Genomic DNA, 11,072 nt, shown 5'->3' with positions numbered 1-11,072 from the left:
AAAAGTGGTGAGAGTTGGCAACCTTGTCTTGTTCCTGATCTTAAGCTTTCCGCCATTGAGTGTGATGTTAGCTGTGGGTTTAGCATATATGGCCTTTATTATGTTGAGATATGATTCCTCTACTCCCACTTTGCTAAGAGTTTTTATCATAAATGGATGCTAGATTTTGTCAAATGCTTTTTCTGCATCTATTGATATGATCATATGATTTTCATTTGTGTGTGTGTGTGTTTCTGTGGTGTCTCTTGCTCCAGAGATCGTGAATAAGGGTGTATGCACAGGGAAGGCATTTCTGTGGGTAATCGCTGGAACTGGATCTATCAGTTTGGAAGGCAAGGAGGAAAACAGGGACAGTAGAATCACATAGGATGAATACACACAATATTTGTATGTTTACAGTCTTCAAAAGCCCTGTTACCTACATTATCACCATTAATGATAAAGAGGAAAAACAAAAGAAACTTTGATAAAGACAAATCTGAGTTGAAGGGATGTCCATTTTCTGGGTGTCTTCCCTTCTCTGTAGGATTATTGTATGTGAACAAACGTATTTGTCATTTGTACTGGACACACAAGTGTATTGCATTGTTAGAGATCCCGTGGCATGAACCCTGAGTTTTCAGGGAAGACCAGCTGAATCCTTAAAACTAAACAGAGCTGACATCTGCTAACCCATCTGATTCCCTCATCCTCATTTCCTGCTTGAATGTCTACTTTTTATAAACAAACAAACAAACAAGCAAAAACAAACAAAAAACCCACATAGTTTTCATTGTTTATGAGTTATTGTTATCGTTTTTAGGGCTATATTTCTTCAAAAGGCTGTATATATAAGATCATCTTTTCTCTTCTGGGCCAGAACACTAGCTCTACTACACAATTAAAGCAAAATAGAGTCTTTTAATATAGGACTAAGATCACTCCCTTGTGTTTGTATTAGCCAACTTCATTCACTTTTTAGAGCATATTTATCTGACGTATGTGGCTAGCTCTGATTTAGTTGTTTCATTAGTCTCTACCTTTTAAATGTGGAAAAATTGGCTCGAATCACTCATACCTGTTGCTACAAACATCTGCCAGAGATTACTGCAATGAAGTGTCTTTCTTTGACCACTTGACCAAAAACAAAAGGCCCTCGCTCGTGTCAATCTCAACCCATAAAACTGTCATTATTTGCATGGAACCTACCCAAAAATGGGTTTGCTGCTCACGGGACAGTAGGGAGAATGCCTCAGGCCTCTCTGCTTGTCCCCAAGAGACTCTGGGTGATGAACACACAATGGGATTTATAGATGATGTAATACAGAATTGTACACCTGAAATCTATGTAATTTTACTAACAATTGTCACCCCAATAAATTTAATAAAATAAAATTAAAAAAATAAAAAGAGACAACCCCTGGCAACTCTCCAGGGAGGACCCCTTCGGAAAATGCAAAGCTTAAGGAGATAAGAGAATCTATCCATTTCCTTTCCACCTGAGTAATATACTTTGGGATTAAGGAATTATTGACCCTATTCCCAAGTTCAGCTCTGCCTGGTGACCATGAACAATCACACTTTACTGCTATCCCCACTCTCTCAGGATAATAATATTACCCGCCCTCTAGGTAGAATATTAAGTACATCTTATCATCAAAGGCTTTGTACACATTCTTTTATGTAATCTTCATGTCACCTGTTTTGGCTTAGAGCCCAGAGAGTTCTGGCAAATCTAAAGTTTCAAAGTTGGTGAGTGGAAGGAACAGAATTCCAAAGCTCTTCAAGCATTTAGAAAAAGTCTCTGAAGAAAACTTTGGAAAAAAAGCAGCTCAGACATTACCTGCTTAAGTGAAAATATTCTTTCTCCTTCATGTCTCATTTACCAAGTGTAGAAAGAACTCACACTCCCGTTGGTCTTGCCTTCCTCATCATGTCTTTACCAGAGCTCACAGTCTTACCATGAACACACAGCATTTCAGGAGTGAGAAATGAAGAAACTGGAGGCCAGGACTATTTATCAGAATAGAAAGTTCCCAATGACCTCTGCATGGTCACATATAATTCACTGAAATATCTTTTATTTATGTTGCCCTGATAAGCAATGTTTTTTAAAATTACATGTTTTAACTTAGGACTTTTAAGAAGTGTGCTGTAATTCTCAGGACATAGCTCTTTATTCTTATGGACAAAACAAGCAGAGTTTTAAGCTGGCACCCACCTTATTTTTAAATAATGCATCCCTTGATGCCATCTCTGGTTGCTCATATATAAAGGATCAGATACCAGTTGACAGTCCCCTGAGAGTAAGTGGCTGTGCCTTGAGCAGAGCCACAGGAAGGTGGGCCCAGCAAGGAACACAGGTTGGAGACATGCAGTCCCCATGTGAGAGGGCTTCATCAATCTTAAAGTGAACAGCTGGCTAACTCAACTAACTTGACTCCAGCAAAAAGCATTATTTCAGTAAGAAATGCTATTTCTCCCCTATAGGATTCTTGTAATGGGGAAAATCACAAAATTAAAGTAAAAATTCAAAGCCTGGCTTTTTTGATAATATAGACAAACTGCTATCTATATGAATCTTCCATGATTCAGATTTGGTACTTACTAAAACTTAAGAAATGGAGGTTTGGGGTAACTGTCTGCATCTTGATGGTCGATTCATGAACACTGCTTTGGAGACTTGGAGTCAGCCAGCCGGAGTTCAAACCCTGCTGTGCTGCCTCTAGCTGTGAGACCATGTGCCTTGTCCTCTCTGGACTTCCCTCTCCTCGTTGGAAAGATTAGAGCTATGATACTCACCTCGCCATTTAGCTAGAGAATCAATAAAGCGACACTTTGAAGCCTCTTTGTGCACCTCACCTGCTTTCAACAATAAATCTTGACAAGTCTACAACGTTTTCCTGACAAAAAAAAAGTTAGTGCAGTTTCAGTTTTTTTTAAAAAAAGAATCTTGTAAAGAGGACGATGAAAGAAGAATTGATTAAAAGAAATAATCTACCAAGTGTCTGGAAAATATAAGGCAGGCATCCTATTAAGAAATACACATCACCACAACAAATGCACATCATTACAAGAAAAGAAAAAGTAATTGTGTTGATGGATGTTAACTAGACTTGTTGTGGTGATCATTTTGCAATATATGTAAATATTGAATCATTTTGTTGTACACCTGAAATTAGTATAATGTTATATGTCAGTTATATCACAATTTTTATAAAAGAGAAAAATCCATCAATAGTTCTGAGTAAGGAACTCTTGAGAAACTAATTTTTCCATGTTAAGTTAGGTGTGTATGGCCAGCAGTGCTTAAAGGAATGATCTGAACAAGTGCTAGTGAGGATGTGAAGAAACAGGAACCCTTGTATGTTACTCATACGAATGTAAAACGGTGCATCTTCTGTGGAAAACTGCATGGTGATTACTCAAAATATTAGAAATAGAATTACCACATGATTCAGCATTCCACTTTTGGGTATTGTCAACTAATGGTTGTTGGTACCAATTCAACACCACCGTGAATCCTCAACTTGGGGTGTGAAGAAGGAAACTTTATTCAGTGCAAATAGCTCGATTGTGATACAGTATGGTTGTGAGAACAGCACGGCTGTGGAAAAGCTCTAGTGTTATGGATCAATTATGAAACAGCACTGCTGGGGAACAGCATGGCTGTGAGGTGGCCCTGGGGTGACGCAGCTCTGCTGTACTCCAGTCTGCTCCACCTGCTCTGCTCCACCTGCTCTGTTCCATACCATTTTGCTCTGGTCCAGTGAGACTTCTGTGTTTCAGCTCCACCCAGGGAAATCCAGTCTTTTGTCTTCAGTATAATGCAAAACTGTGCTCCCTGAGGCAGTGGGGAGCTTACTTACATATAGAGGAGTCCCCACCCCAGTCCCTGATTGGTCTGTCCTCATGAAGTGTGGACTTCAAATTCTCACAGTGTTTTTCAAAAAGTACTGTCCTGATTGGTTGGAATTGAGTCACTCTGATTGGTCGGTGAAGATGCTAATGGCGAATCTCACTGCACAGCTGTGTTTGGACAGGAAAATCTCAGTTCAATTGGTTGAAATATGATACCAGGAACTCCTTTATAAAGGTTGGCTTAGATGGCAGGACAGTGCAGACAGGCAGTTCAATGTGGCAGGCAGGCAGTTCCATGTGGGCTTCTCCCTAAAGTGCAGTTTGCGTGAGATGTCCCTGTTTAGAAATGGCTGCTAAACTCTGTTTTTTAAATTTGAGCCCAGTTAGCCACCAGAAGCTCTTCTTGGTAAGTGTCTTCTTTCTCAGGGTCCACAGTATATACCCGCAAAGAATTGAAAACAGGATCTCAAAAAGATATTTGTACACCCATGTTCATAGCAACATTATTCACAACAGCCAAAGGGTGGAAACATCCCAAGTATTCATCAACAGATGATAGATAAACAAAATGTGGTATATACATACAATAGAATATTATTTAGCCTTAAAAGGAAGGAAATTCTGACACTTATTACAACATGGATGATTCTTGAAAACATTATGCCAAGTGAAATAAGCCAGTCAGCAAAAACCATGTATTTTATGATTCTACTTATATGAGGTTCCTACAATCATCAAATTCATAGAAACAGAAAGTAGAATGGTGGTTGCTAGGGGCTGGGGTAATGGGATATAAGGAGTTAGCATTTAATGAGTACAGAGTTTCCGTTTGGGAAGACAAAAAAGCTCTGGAGACAGAAAAAGATGATGATAGCATAATTTGAATGCACTAAATGCCATAGCATTGTATACTTGAGAATGGTTAAAATATGGTAAATTTTATGTTAAGTGCACGAGGTCTGACAATTAAGTTTGCGAACTCATCCTAGAAAAAGTGCTACATACCTCATTGCTAAATATCACTATGGTCACCTTCGAAGTACTCCCTTTGGGAGGCTATGCACTGATGCCAGCGCCTAGTCCACCCTTCAAAGCAATTTTGGAACTCTTTTTCTGGAATGGCCATCAGAGCTGTCGTCATATTACCCTTGATGTCCTGAATGCCATCCAAATGTCTTCCTTTCTATGTTTCCTTTTATCTTCAGTTAAAGAAAGAGGTCCTTGGGGGCCAGATCAGGTGAGTAGGGAGGGTGTTCCAATACAGTTATTTGTTTACTGGCTGAAAACTCCCTTACAGACAGTGCTGTGTGAGCTGGTGCATTGTTGTGATGCAAGAGCCATGAATTGTTAGCAAAAAGTTCAGGTCGTTTTCATCTAACTTTTCCATGCAGCCTTTTCAGCACTTCCACATAGTAAACTTGGTTCACTGTTTGCCCAGTTGGTACAAATTCATAATGAATAATTCCTCTGATATCAGAAAACATTAGCAACATCGTTGCAACAAGTTCGTGAACTTAATTGTCAGATCTTGTATTTTACCACAATAAAAAAAAATGGTATGTGGTGCAAGAGCAGGAATGCCCCTTTCTAAGGATCCTGCCATGAAAGGACCAGTTCTCCTTGGCGTCTACCTTGGCCATGAGAATAACTCTCTCTGCGTTCAGCTGAGGTCGTTCGGCCAGGTGGACACGGAGGTGCAGTACAAGTCGGCAGCTCTAGAGGCCACACTAAAAGCCTTTATTCCCGGTCCATCACTCCAGAATGGTTTTCATCAGGACAGATAGCCAAGATTAACCTCAGGAACAAAACAGCAGCAGATAAAATGGTAGGAACACACACTTTGCAAACAACTAAGGATTCAAGAAAACGTGTATTATACGAAACATTGGAGGAAAGCCATCTGCCTGCTCAAAACATGAGGTCAAATGGAATAGAATTGAGAACTCAGAAATAAAACCACATAAATATGGACAGATAATTTTTGACAAAGAAGCTAAAAACATACAATGGAGGAAAGACAGCCTCTTCAAAATAGTGCTGGCAGAATTGGATAGCCACGTGAAAAAGAATGAAACTAGACCGCTATCTGTCACCATGTACCAAAATTAATTCAAAATGGATCAAAGACTTAAGCATAAGACCTGACACAATAAACTCCATAGAAGAAAACATAGGTATTAAACTTATGGACCTTGGGTTCAAAGAGCATTTTATGAATTTGACTCTAAAGGCAAGGGAAGTAAAAGCTAAAATAAATGAATGGGACTATATCAAATTTAACATCTTCTGCACAGCAAAAGAAACCATCGACAAAATAAAGAGGCAACCAACTGAATGGAAGAAGATTTTTGCAAACAGTGCCTCCGATAAGGGGCTAATATCCAAAATATACAAGGAACTCATGAAACTCAACAACAAAAAAACAAACAACCCAACTGAAAAATGGACAGAGGACCTGAAAAGACATTTCTCCAAAGAGGACATACAAATGGCAAATAGACATATGAAAAAATGCTGAACATCACTAATCATCAGACAAATGCAAATAAAAAACACAATGAGATATCACCTCACCCCAGTTAGAATGGCTATCGTCAACAAGCCAAATAGTAACAAGTGTTGGAGAGGCTGTGGAGAAAAAGAAACCCTTATACACTGTTGGTGGGAATGCAGACTGGTGCAGCCGCTATGGAAGGCAGTGTGGAGGTTCCTCAAAAAATTACGAATAGAATTACCATATGACCCAGCAATCCCTCTCCTGGGTATCTACCCAAAAAATCTGAAAACATTTATCCATAAAGACACGTGTGCTCCAATGTTCATTGCAGCTTTATTTACGGTGGCCAAGACATGGAAACAACCAAAATGTCCTTCGATAGATGAATGGATCGAGAAGCTGTGGTATATATACACAATGGAATATTATTCGGCAGTAAGAAAAGATGATATAGGAACATTTGTGACAACATGGATGGATCTTGAGATTATAATGCTAAACGAAATAAGTCACACAGAAAAACCAGAGAACCATATGATTTCACTGATATGTGGTATATAAACCAAAACAACAAAAGAACAACACAAACAAACAAATGAGAAACAAAAACTCATAGACACAGAAAATAGTTTAGTGGTTACCAGAGGGTAAGGGAGGAGGGGGTTGTTAGATGAGGGTAAAGGGGATCAAATATATGGTGATGGAAGGAGAACTGACTCTGGGTGATGAACACACAATGTGATTTATAGATGATGTAATACAGAATTGTACACCTGAAATCTATGTAACTTTACTAACAATTGTCACCCCAATAAACTTTAATTTAAAAAAAACCCACAAAAAACATGAGGTCAGAAAATGAGGGAAGCAGTCTCCTGGTTTTATGGAATAATAAGGATGGCGTGGGATGGGGAGAATGATCTCTCTTTTTTTCTAACTTTATTGAGATATAATTGACATATACCGTGTTTTCCTGAAAATAAGACCTAGCTGGACCATCAGCTCTAATGAGTCTTTTGGAGCAAAAATTTTATAAGACCTGGTCTTATTTTAATATAATATAAGACCGGGTATAATATAATATAATATAATATAATATAATATAATATAATATAATATAATATAATATAGTATAATATAATAATACCAGATCTTATATTAATTTTTGCTCTAAAAGATGCATTAGAGCTGATTGTCTGGCTAGGTCTTATTTTCAGGGAAACACGATAACATTGTGTAAGTTTAAGGTATACAAAATATACAAGGTACACTCCCACTAAAGTATTCTCCACAGAAACATTTAATGCTGCTTATAGGAAAAAGCAAAGGTAAACTGTACCACGGTCAGCAAGATCAAACATTCTGCAAAGAAAAGTACTCCTCCATCCTCATCATCCTTACAAGTCAAATTTGAGTTCTCTTATTTTCTAATTTAAAAACATTTTAATTTTCTTTCCTAAAACTTAAATTTATTGGGGTGACAGTGGTTAGTAAAATTACATATGTTTCAAGTGTACAATTCTGTAATACATCATCTGTATATCACATTGTGTGCTCACCACCCAGAAAGAAACCTACCTTCCATGGTGTGAGAAACCTAATTTTAAATTGTATTAGGAGGCTTCCAGTAATCTCTGGTGTGTCCCCGTGCTGTTGTTCTTGTTGCTGTTCTGTGCTTTATTTTAAATAATCTGTGTAAAAATATACTGTGGAAGTGTGGGATATCTTGCATGTGTTTGTCCAAATCAAGGCTTAAATGGGGAAACTTTTTAAAATAAAAATTGTATATATTTAAGGTGTACAACATAACATTTATATATATAATTGTTATATATATAATTGTTATGAAGGGATGAATGGATAATAAAAATGTGAGATATATAAATATATTTTATTGTTATTATCTATTCATCCATCCATAGACACTTAGGTTGTTTTCATACCTTAGCTGCTTGTTGTAAGTAATGCTGCAATGAACATGAGAGTGAGTGCAGATGTCTCTTCAAGGTAATGATTTCATATCCTTTGGATATATACCCAAAAGTGGGATTGCTGGATTGTAAAATGATTTTACTTTTCATGTTTTGAAATTTTCCAGAATAGCTGTACCAATTCACATCCCCACCAACAGTGCACCAGGATTCCTTTTTCTCTACATCTTTGCCAACACTTGTTCTTTTATCTTTTTGATAATAGCCATCCTTGCAGGTGTGAGGTGGTTATCTATCTATCTATCTATCTATCTATCTATCTATCTATCTATCTATCTGTCATCTATCATCTATCTATCATCTATCTATCTATCTATCTATCTGTCTGTCTGTCTGTCTGTCTGTCTGTCTGTCTGTCTGTCTGTCTGTCTATCTATCTATCTATCTATCTATCTATCTATCTTATAGGGAAACTACCTACCACAGTAGTGTTAGTTAATACCTCCGTTACCTCATATAGTTTCTTTTTTGTGCTGAGAACATTTAAGATCTACTCTTAGCAATTTTAAAGTATGTAATACAGCACTGTTAAGTGCTGTCCACAGAGCCCCAGCAATTATTCATCTTATAACTGGAATCTCTTTTTTAAATTGTTCTCGGGTTTTTCAGAGCAACAGGGAAAAGGGTTTTCTTTTGTAGCACAACATCGCCATCTCATGGAAAAAGCTTATATGGTGCAAAGTTTCTCTAAAGTGAACATTTTCTAAAAGCTTCTGCCAGGAACTTTTTATATTGACCCAAGCAGTCCAACTCTGTACTTTTAATGTCCACTATTATTAGTGGTGGTCCAGAGAGAACTATTCCATTATTTAAAGGCAAATATTTAAGAAAAAAATCTGAACCTCATTTTGTCTACTCTTTGCTCTTAAGACTAAAAAGTCTTTTTTGGAATTTGAATTTCAGATGAGGATCTGATCACTAGCATTAGTTTCACATTGAATACTCCCATTAAAGTATACTCCAAAAAACATTCAATCCTGCTAACAATCCTGCGAAACACAAAAGTAAACTGTACAACAGTCAGCAAGATCAAACATTCTACAAAGAAAAGTACTCCTCCATCCTCATCATCCTTACAAGTCAAATTTGAGTTCTCTCATTTTCTAATTTAAAAAATTTTTTTACTTTCTTTACTAAAAATTAAATTTATTGGGGTGACAGTGGTTAGTAAAATTACATATGTTTCAAGTGTACAATTCTGTAATACATCATCTGTATATCACATTGTGTGCTCACCACCCAGAGAGAAACCTACCTTCCATGGTGTGAGAAACCTAATTTTAAATTGTATTAGGAGGCTTCCAGTAATCTCTGGTGTGTCCCCGTGCTGTTGTTCTTGTTGCTGTTCTGTGCTTTATTTTAAATAATCTGTGTAAAAATATACTGTGGAAGTGTGGGATATCTTGCATGTGTTTGTCCAAATCAAGGCTTAAATGGGAAAACTATTTTTTTAATAAAAATTGTATACATTTAAGGTGTACAACATAACATTTATATATATAATTGTTATATATATAATTGTTATGAAGGGATGAACGGATAATAAAAATGTGAGATATATAAATATATTTTATTGTTATTATCTATTCATCCATCCATAGACACTTAGGTTGTTTTCATACCTTAGCTGCTTGTTGTAAGTAATGCTGCAATGAACATGAGAGTGAGTGCAGATGTCTCTTCAAGGTAATGATTTCATATCCTTTGGATATATACCCAAAAGTGGGATTGCTGGATTGTAAAATGATTCTATTTTTCACGTTTTGAAGTTTTCCAGAATAGCTGTACCAATTCACATCCCCACCAACAGTGCACCAGGGTTCCTTTTTCTCCACATCCTTCCAATACTTGTTCTTTTATCTTTTTGATAATAGCCATTCTTGCAGTTGTGAGGTGGTATCTCTTTGTGGTTTGGATTTGTATTGGGGAAAGGAGATTTTGAAAGTAAGTCTTGGCCATCATTCAACAAAGATTGTTGCTCTCCTACTATGTGCCAGCCACACTGGGAGCTGTTAAAGATACAAATGAAAATGAACACACAGACCTGGTTCCTGCCCTTAGGAACAAGATGTGGAAGATTCAGTCCATAATCTGAATATACACCCACAATAGTTTTCTCCTTAAACTGCAAGAAATAGCCCAGGTGGAACTGGTATCCTGTAAAGGCCTGGTTTTATGGGACCTTAGATGTGGGGTTTCCAGGTGGACAGGGGCAAAATTATCTGAACTACTAGAGGGTAACTTGTGCCTTTGAATTACTTCAGTGTTTCTCAAAATCTAACCGGCTTTGTACTCAGGTTCTCTTTCCATGGCTTCTTGGGTCTAGGGAAGTTGTACAGATTGGAAAGAATCTTCTGATTTCTGCCTTTTCAGTGGCTAATACAGCAAAAGCTCAGGGTGTCCCACAACAGGGCTTCTTGCAAGATCATAAGTCCTCCCTCTCTGTGGGATCATTCTCATCAACATGCCAACAAGCTGTCATTTCTCCCATTTAAAAACAAATAAAAAAGGCATTTCTATCAACTCATTTTTTTTATCACCTGTCCCAGTTCTCCACTCATCTCTACAGCACAATTTTCAGAAGAGCTGTTTATAATCTCTGTCCCCACTTCCTCTTTTGAACCCACTCTGGCGGCTCCTTTCCTCCACCATCCACTGAGGTCCCAGTGCCTTCTCAGCAGCACCTGACACAGAAAATCAGCACTCCTTTCTAGAAAACCTTTCCTCACTGGCCTCCAGGACTC

Source organism: Rhinolophus sinicus, linkage group LG06 (assembly GCF_036562045.2).
Source record: "Rhinolophus sinicus isolate RSC01 linkage group LG06, ASM3656204v1, whole genome shotgun sequence".
In the NCBI taxonomy this organism is placed as follows: domain Eukaryota; kingdom Metazoa; phylum Chordata; class Mammalia; order Chiroptera; family Rhinolophidae; genus Rhinolophus; species Rhinolophus sinicus.
Note: the sequence above shows the minus strand (reverse complement) of the source record.